The following is a 9,688-nucleotide window of genomic DNA, read 5'->3' as shown; positions in this document are numbered from 1 at the left end:
CATGTACAATGGGATCATGGCTTATAAAGGGCCCTCCTTCCCCGGCGTGCTGGTATGCATTTACTTCATCATCCTCTTTGTCTGCGGGAACTGTATCCTCTTTCTAGCCAGTTGGGGAGTAACAGCTGGGCGTTTTCTTGTCTTATCTAGCACAGTCACATCTAGGTTCAAGTACACATCGGGGAAGAGCTATGGGGCTGGGTATGGTATGTTCAGACATCATAGTACCAGGAGTGAGGGAAATGATGCAACAGGAGTGGGGGTTAAAAGGGATGAAAAAATCCGTTGGGACACCAACAGAGATTCACTGGTGACAGCCAAGAGGCAGCTGTCATGGGTACACAGAGGGCTCGTTGCTGAACCTGGGGTTCTCCCCACCTGCCTGCGTACATTGCTTAGTGTCACCACACAGGCTCTTGCTAAGCCTGGGCCATGGAAGGGACTCATTCCTTACATATGAGCATGCTCCCTAAGCTCCTTAGCCCCACCCCCTCTCAGATATCCTGCTCAATGTCTTCCTGGCCATCGCTGTGGACAATCTGGCCGAGGCCGAGAGCCTGACGTCGGCCCAGAAAGCCAAAGCCGAGGAGAAGAAGCGGAGGAAAATGTCCAGGTCGGTGCTGCTCTCTGCTGCTTAAAAGCGGGAACCCCCAAGGGCCCAGGGCTTGCAAATCAATGTGAGCTGCTGGTCTTGGGCATCATCTCAGCAGCATTCATTGCATCTCTGCCATGGCCTCACTCCTCACCTCTCTTTTGTGGTTCCCCCGTCCAGAAGTTACCCAGAGAAATCTGAGGAGGAAAAGCTCCTGCTGGCCAAGAAGCTGGAGCAGAAAGCCAAGGCTGAAGGAATCCCCACCACAGCCAAGGTCAGTGCCGCGACCCCTCTGAGCTCGTCTGAACAAATGTCTAGGTGAACTTTCCCTGGCAGTTGAGGAGTACGGTACCCAGCAGTAATGTCTTCCCATTATTTGTCCTGTCGTGCATGAAAGGTGGATGGCCATGCCAGGAGGGAGGGAGATTTCCCCAGGGCCCACGGAATGACTGGGGACAAAATCCTGAGCTTCAGCAGACGCATCTCCGGAGACTTGTAGCAAGACGTCCATTCTGTATGCCCTGTAGGCCCGGATCATTCCTCTGACAAGCGAGCCTGCTTTCCCTGTCCCCTCCCAAAAAGCGTGGAGGGGGGACGGGGAGTGGGACTCAGTGGGTACAGGCCCAGGATCAAAGGTCCCGTATCAAAGGACTGTCTCGGTGGAGTTTCCACTCAAGATCTTTCTACACACACGTGTTCACAGACACACACACATATAGGGCCCATCAGAGGCCCTTGTCCAACTGGCCAGTGATCCTGGCTCCCCTGCCCCTTGTTATTTATTATTAATTATTTCTATTATGGTAGCGCCTAGGAGCAGTGGCAGATTAGCCACTGGGCCTGGGGCCCCAGCCAACTGGGGGGGCCCCCGGAAAAAAATCTGCTGGCAGCAGCGAAAGCCTGGAGCTGCGGCCGCCGGGCGGGTGAGGCTGGAAAGCCCCCACGCACTGACCCTGTTCCATGGCAGAAGTGTTGGGCAGGGGAAGCCCCCTCCACAGCAGCCAGACCCTGGTCCCACAGAGAAGCACGGGGGTGGCAGGGGAAGCCTCAGCATCCAGACCCTGGGACTGAAGGAGCTCTCACACCCTGCTGTGGCCCCAGGGCCGTGGCACGGGACAGAGCTTCTTGGTCTTGGGGTGCAGTGGGGGGGGGCAGAAAGGAGCAAAAGGGGTTGTGGGGCTGCAGTGGGGGGGCAGAATGAGGAGGACCCTGGGTGGAACAGGGGCGGGCCCCAGGGGAAGGGGCAGAAAGGGGTGGGGCTGTGGGTGGGGCCACAGGTGGAAGGGGTGGGGAGGGGCCCCCCACTTGCTCTGGCCCAAGGCCCCAGGGAACCTTAATCCGCTTCTGCCTAGGAGCCTCCGTCGTGGGTCAGAGCCCCATTGTGCCAGGCACTGTACAAACACAGAACAAACAGATGGCTCCTGCCCCAGTGGGAGATCGGGGGAGCTCTCCCTGCCTCTCGCCTGCAGCATTGTCCCGCTGGCCTGCGGAAGGCTGGCTCGCAGAGCCCTGGCAGTGCCACGGGTGGTGTTTCCGGGATGCTCAGTTAGTCGCCTCTCTCTCTCCTTCTCAGTTAAAAGTGGACGAGTTTGAATCAAACGTGAATGAGATCAAAGACCCCTACCCTTCTGCTGACTTCCCAGGTAAGGCTCTGGCTTGATCCTTGCCTCCAGCCGGAGAGACTGAGGGAGCGATGGAAAGGGTTGGGGTGGCTTGCAGAGAGAAATCCCATTGGAGGGCTCTGGTCCCAAGAGTGCAGCTCAGCTAGTGGCTTATTATGATGCAGAAAGCCACATGGTTTGTTTCCAGCAGACGCCGAGCTGGAATAAACTCTGTGCAGTTCTCTGCAGCACTTGGTCTGTGTATGAGGGTATGGGCATGATCAGGGAGTTCTACCTCTCTCTGGGGAGGATACCAGACTCTGCACATGCCTCTTCCATTGCTTGTGGGGTGTTACTTGCCTCACTGACGGGTGAGTCCTGCTGGCCACTAGGGGGTGCACTAGGCGACATAAGATGGGGGACCCCCCCACACACACACTGAGAACAATGGGAGCTGGGTTTGGCCTGGTGGATTTGAAGTCAGGACGTCGGGGGATACCCCAGGGTTTTGTCCTATGGGTCTCTAATGGCAAGCAGCATCTTGCTCCACAGTGGGAGTGTGAGTACCCCCAGGGGCTGTGGGGTGCGAGAGGAGCCACAGCCCTTCGTCTAACTGTGGTGGCCACAATCTCTCTGCCCAGCATAAAAGGAAACATGGCCAGATGTCAGGTTCCTGATCCCTGCATGGAGGGTCAGAGCTGTTTTGCTGACTCATCCTGCAGCTGGACCACGGGGTCTCATCATCCCCAACTCCGGATGGTTAAGGAAACAATCCCTCATTGGCTGCCCAGGATGGAAAGGGGTCAAGTGATCCTTCTCTACCTCTAAGTTTTAGCTAAGGTTTTTTTTTTTTTGGCTGCTGCTAAGTGAATGACCCCAACATGCGAACTCAAAGTGACTGACTATGTTTCCCTCCCTCTGGCTGCTCCACAGGTGACGATGAGGAAGATGAGCCCGAAAAATCCCCCTGAGCCCTCAGCCACGCCCCCTGGCAGAGCTGCAGCTCAAGGAGAAAGCAGTACCCATGCCCGAAGCCAGTGCCTTCTTCATCTTCAGCCCAACCAACAAGTAGGTGCTGCTTCTCCTCCCATCTGTCAGACACCCAGCAGTGATCAGCGAGGATAGAACCTGGAACCTCCCGACTGAGCTACAAAGTAACACCTTTAACTGTAATGGGCTGTTCCAGCCTCTGGAGCCAGCTGTGCCCACACGCTGTCCCAGGGTAGAAGCATGCCGGGCACACAGAATGAGGGGTACCACCCCCGAGACTCACGCAGGGATCTCCCCAGCTGCACCACTCCCCAAGCTCTAACCTGGGCTGTCACTCAGCCCCTTGGAGCTGACAATGCTTTGACTGCCTGCCTCCCCTCTCTCCCTTCCCCAGGATCCGAGTGCTGTGCCACCGAATCGTCAACGCCACCTGGTTCACCAACTTCATCCTGCTCTTCATCCTGCTCAGCAGCGTCTCCCTGGCGGCCGAGGATCCCATCCGGCCTGTGTCCTTCAGGAACAAGGTTCCCAGGATGGGCTGTTGGGGAAAGCCATTTGAGCCACCAGAAATGTGCAGCTTCAGGGGACTGCTTGCCAGGCTATCGCCTTGTGCGCAAGGAGAGTTTAGTGCAGGGGATGAGGAATCAGGAGTCCTTGGTTTTTTTCCTGGCTCTGGAAGGAAAACCTGTTCCAGAGCTGCAGCAGGGGATTCTGGGTTCTCATTCCTGGCTGGCACTAACTTTACTTTGTGGCCCTGGGCCAGTCACTTCCTCTCTGTGCCTCACCATCCCAGTCTGTAGCAGAGGGATAATAAAGCTGCCCTGTGAGGTTCCATTCGTTCCCCGCTGGGATCTGCTCGGCCCCTGTGGTGCAGGGAGCGGTAGGGATACCCACAGAGAAGTCCATTGCTCTGTGAAGCACTCGGAGACCCCACAAGTGTGGATGGAGTTATTCATCAGAACTCCACGGCTGGAGGTGGGCCATTGGGCAGGGTGCAGAGGTGGCACCAAGCATTCGTGCTGTCAGGCGCTCGGCTGGCTGGTTCTTGCTCACGTGCTCAGGGTCCAACCGATCACCATATTTGGGGTGAGGAAGGAGTTTTCCCCCAGGTCACACCGGCTGGCATCTTGGGGCTGGCTGGTTTTGCCTTCCTCTGGGGCACAGATCACTTGCAAGGACCCGCTGGGTAAGTCTCAATAAAACAAATCCCTGCCATTGCAGGGGCCTGAGCCATTGGTGGGCCCCTCAATCACTGGACTGCTGGCTTAGGTTTCCATGGAAAGCTCAGCAGCGTGGGGCACACAGCTGAGGTAAAATGGGACTGCTCTAAAAAACTGGAATCAGGACTCCTGGCTTCTGCCCCTAGCACTGCCACTAACTGCCTGTGTGATCACTGGCAAGTCACTTAACATCACTCTGTGCCTCAGATTCCCCACCTTTAAATTGTCTTGGATTGTAATACTGTGAATGCACAGAGCCTTTCATCTGAGGACCCCAAAGCACTGTCACTAACCTCGTTTTACACACAGGGAAACTGAGGCCCAGAGAGGGGAAATTACTTGCTCAAGGTCACCCAGCTAGATGCTTACAGAGCTGGGAAAAGAACCCAGGGATCCTGACACCTTAGGCCATGGTCGTTTCCCAGAACCAGGAATTGAACCCAGGAGTCCTGACCCTAAATCGCCAGCATTAACCACTAGAACACTGACTGGCGAGGCCACATCTGGAGTACTGTGTCCAGTTTTGGGCCTCCCACTACAAAAGGGATGTGGACAAATTGGAGAGAGTCCAGCGGAGGGCAATGAAAATGATCAGGGGTTGGGGCACATGACTTACAAGGAGAGGCTGAGGGAACTGGGATTATTTAGTCTGCAGAAGAGAAGAGTGAGAGGGGATTTGATAGCAGCCTTCAACTACCTAAACAGGGGTTCCAAAGAGGATGAAGCTCGGCTGTTCTCAGTGATGGCAGATGACAGAACAAGGAGTAATGGTCTCAAGTTGCAGTGAGGGAGGTCTAGGTTGGATATTAGGAAAAACGATTTCACTAGGAGGGTGGTGAAGCACTGGAATGGGTTACCTAGGGAGGTGGTGGAATCTCCATCCTTAGTGGTTTTTAAGTTCCGGCTTGACAAAGCCCTCTCTGGGATGATTTAGTTGGGGTTGTTCCTGCTCTGAGCAGGGGGTTGGATTTGATGACCTCCTGAGGTCCCTTCCAACCCTAATCTTCTATGATTCTATGAACACTCTCCCCTCCCAAAGATGGGAACAGTAGCTAGGAATCCTGTCTCCTGGGCTCTAACCCTTGGACTGCTGTGTTCTGCTAAGGATAATCCTTTTCTGACTGCTTTGGGGGCTGGGAGGCTTAATTCATTAGTGTCTTAAAGATGCTGGCGCGAAAGAAGCAGTCACAGTGCAAAGCATGTATTATTATTGTTGTATTTATTATTAGCACCAGGTGTGCAGTTTCCATTCAGCGGGGCAGTGTGCCGTCTGTCTGCCAAAGCTCCTGGTTGTAGGACGTTCAAATAACATCTGGTCTCCTGAGTTACCAAAACCTCTCCCTTATTTTTATCTTCAGGTTCTGGGATATCGGCTTCACCTCCGTGTTCACAGTTGAAATAGTCCTGAAGGTGAGTCACACCCCATCTTTCTGGAGCCAGTGCATAATGGGGTGATGCCAGCGGTGAGGGGAGCCGCTGATCGGGGCAGAGCAGAGGCAGGCGTCAGCAGTGGATGGGGAATCTTTGATTGAGGCTGCTGCTGCACACAGACAGACACTGGGGGTTCTCTGGCCAGCCTGTGCCACTTACTGTCACCACTAGGGCGGCCCCCTCCGTACAGCTAGTCAGAACATTTGCCTCAAACGTTTTTCATTAGTTTCTCCAAAACTGAAATTTGTCATGAAATTGTGTTGATTCTGACAAAAATTCCTGCCAAAAAAAAAGAGGTTTGGAAATGTTCAAAATGTTGTTTAGAATTTGATGTCCTTTCTTTTTTCATGTTTACATTATTTCATACCATGGCAGGAGTAACAGTGCAATAGGTTTCCATCAATACGAACTAGCAACTGCCATTAATGTACACCCATAATATGCCCTATTACTGTGACATGTCATAATATAATAGAAATTAGGGCTGTCAATTAATCGCAGTTAACTCATGCGATTAAATAAAAAATCACGATTAGTCGCAGTTTTAATCGCACTGTTAATCGATAGAATGCCACTTGAAATTTGTTAAATATTTGTGGATGTTTTTCTACATTTTCAAATATATTGATTTCAATGACAACACAGAATACAAAGTGTACAGTGCTCACTTTATATTATTTTTGATTACAGATATTTGCACTGTAAAAATGATAAATAAAAGAAATAGTATTTTTCAGTTCACCTCATACAAGTACTGGAGTGCAATCTCTTTATTGTGAAAATGCGACTTACAAATGTAGATTTTTTTGGTTCCATAATTGCATTCAAAAACAAAACAATGCAGAACTTTAGAGCAGGGGTGGCCAGCCTGTGCCTCCGGAGCCACATGCGGCTCTTCAGAAGTTAACATGCGGCTCCTTGTATAGGCACCGACTCTGGGGCTGGAGCTACAGGCGCCAACTTTCCAATGTGCCGGGGGGTGCTCACTGCTCAACCCCTGGCTCTGCCACAGGCCCTGCCCCTACTCCACTCCTTCCCGCGCCCTCCCCTGAGCCTTACGTGTCCTCGTTCCTCCCCCCACCCAGAGCCTCCTGCACACCACAAAACAGCTGATTGGGAGGTGCGGGGAGGGAGGGGGAGGTGCTGATCGGCAGGGCTGCTGGTGGGCAGGGGATGGCGGGGAGCTGATGGGGGTCTGCTGACATATTACTGTGGCTCTTTGGCAATGTACATTGGTAAATTCTGGCTCCTTCTCAGGCTCAGGTTGGCCACCCTTGCTTTAGAGCAGTGGCTCTCAAACCTTTTTTACTGGTGACCCCTTTCACATAGGAAGCTTCTGAGTGCGACCCCCATTATAAATTAAGAACACTTTTTTATATAACACCATTCTAAATGCTGGAGGCAAAGCGGGGTTTGGGAGAGGTTGACAGCTCTCAACCCCCCATGTAATAACCTTGTGACCCCCTGAGAGGTCTGTGACAGCGTACCCCATAAGGCTTTATGGGGGGAGTGTTTATAAATGTATGTATGATATAACTGAAATATGTTTTGTGCCGCCTGTGCCACGTAACATATCTCCGTAAAGGTTATGGTCTACTAATAATTTATCCTATTTGTACATATATATCATTTTCCACTTGAGGTTAAGAATTTGGGCTGTATGCTTGCTTGATTTCTAAGTAAGCTCTGTGAGGCATTTGGTCAGCTTCTTTAGGAAGGAATTCGCCAGGTTAAGTACCTGATCAGGAAACACTTGGGGAACAATGCATCTTGGAATGTTCCAATCCACATAAGAAGTTTTTCTGAAAACATGCAAGATACCATGTGGACAATGGCTTCAGCCTGTAAAGACTGAGTCATGCAGGGACATGTGACTTGCCCAGGTGACCCCAGAACTCCATCTTGGAGCTGAACTTTGCATAGGAGGGAGGAGGGGGGGTCTCCACCCACAAGAGAGAGTTTATTTAAATCCGTGGGAGACCCCTCCATTTTGTCTTCAGCTGGCTAAAGAAGGAGCCTCTCCACCCCCCCCCCCAGGATACTTGAAGGAGACTGAAACAAAGGACAGTAACTATAGGGGGTGTGAGTGATTGCTGGACCCAGGCTAAAAGAAGATTAGCCTGTAAAAGGGAGCACTCTGGAACTGGTGAGGAAATTATCTGTATTCAGTTTGATTAGGCATAGATTTGCGCATTTGATTTTATTTTGCTTGGTGACTTACTTTGTTCTGTCTGTTACTACTTTGAACCACTTAAATCCTACTGTCTGTATTTAATAAAATCACTTCTTATTTAGTAATTTACTCAGAGTATGTATTAATACCTGGGGGAGCAAACAGCTGTGCATATCTCTCTATCAGTGTTATAGAGGGCGAACAATTTATGAGTTTGCCCTACATAAGCTTTATGCAGGGTAAAAAGGATTTATCTGGGTTTAGACCCCATTGGGAGTTGGGCATCTGAGTGCTAAAGACAAGCACACTACTGTGAGCTGTTTTCAGGTAAACTTGCATCTTTGGGACAAGTGATTCAGACCTTGGGTCTGTGTTAGAGCCAGACAGAAGTGTCTGGCTCAGCAAGACAGGGTGCTGGAGTCCTGAGCTGGCAGGGAAAACAGAAGCAGGGGTAGTCTTTGCACACCGGGTGGCAGCTCCCAAGGGGGTTTCTGTGATCCAACCCGTCACAAGGTCCCGAACCCCTGCTTTAGAGGCTACAAGTCCACTCGATCCTACTTCTTGTTCAGCCAATCACTCAGACAAAAAAGGTTTCAAAGTAGCAGCCGTGTTAGTCTGTATCTGCAAAAAGAATAGGAGTATTTGTGGCACCTTAGAGACTAACAAATTTATTTCAGCATAAGCTTCTTCGGATGCATAGAATGGAACACACAGACAGAAGATATTTATAGATACAGAGAACGTGAAAAGGTGGAAGAACGCATACCAACTGTAAGAGGCCAATCGATTGAGATGAGCTATCAGCAGCAGAAGAAAAAAACCCTTTGAAGTGATAATCGAGATGACCCATAGAAGGTGTGAGGAGAACTTAACATGGGGAAAAAAATGCAATTAGTGTAATGACCCAACCATTCCCAGTCTCTAAAGTTTGTTTACATTGACTGGAGATACTGCTGCCTGCTTCTTATTTACAATGTCACCAGATAGTGAGAACAGGCGTTCACATGGCACTTTTGTAGCTGGCATTACAAAGTATTTACATGCCAGCTATGCTAAATATTCGTATGCCCCTTCAAGCTTCGGCCACCATTCCAGAGGACAGGCTTCCATGCTGATGACGCTTGTTAAAAAAATAATGCATTAATAAAATTTGTGACTGAACTCCTTGGGGGAGAACTGTATGTCTCTGGCTCTGTTTTACCCGCATTCTGCCATATATCATGTTATAGCAGTCTCAGATGATGACCCAGCACATGTTGTTCATTTTAAGAACACTTTTGCTGCAGATTTGACAAAATGCAAAGAAGGTACCATGTGAGATTTCTAAAGATAACTACAGCACTCAACCCAAGGTTTAAGAATCTGAAGTGCCTTCCAAAATCTGAGAGGGACAAGGTGTGGAACATGCTTTCGGAAGTCTTAAAAGTGCACTGTTCTGATGCAAAAACTACAGAACCCGAACCACCAAAAAAGAAAATCAACCTTCTGCTAGTGGCATCTGACTCAGATTATGAAAATGAACATGCGTCGGTCCGCTCTGCTTTGGATTGTTATCAGTCAGAACCCGTCATCAGCATGGACGCATGTCCTCTGGAATGGTGGATGAAGCATGAAGGGACATATGAATCTTTAGCGCATCTGGCATGTAAATAACTAGTGATGCCGGCTACAACAGTGCCAT

The 9,688-nt window shown here is 50.5% G+C and overlaps 1 pseudogene; it reads left to right on the top strand.

Moving 5' to 3' along the window:
- Positions 1-6: 6 nt before the first annotated feature.
- On the top strand, positions 7-5,813 carry LOC135980194 (voltage-dependent L-type calcium channel subunit alpha-1S-like; annotated as a pseudogene).
- Positions 5,814-9,688: the final 3,875 nt, after the last annotated feature.

The sequence above is a fragment of the Chrysemys picta genome, unplaced genomic scaffold, assembly GCF_011386835.1.
Source record: "Chrysemys picta bellii isolate R12L10 unplaced genomic scaffold, ASM1138683v2 scaf2164, whole genome shotgun sequence".
Taxonomy (NCBI): Eukaryota; Metazoa; Chordata; order Testudines; family Emydidae; genus Chrysemys; species Chrysemys picta.
Note: the sequence above shows the minus strand (reverse complement) of the source record. Positions and strands in the feature narration are given on the sequence as shown.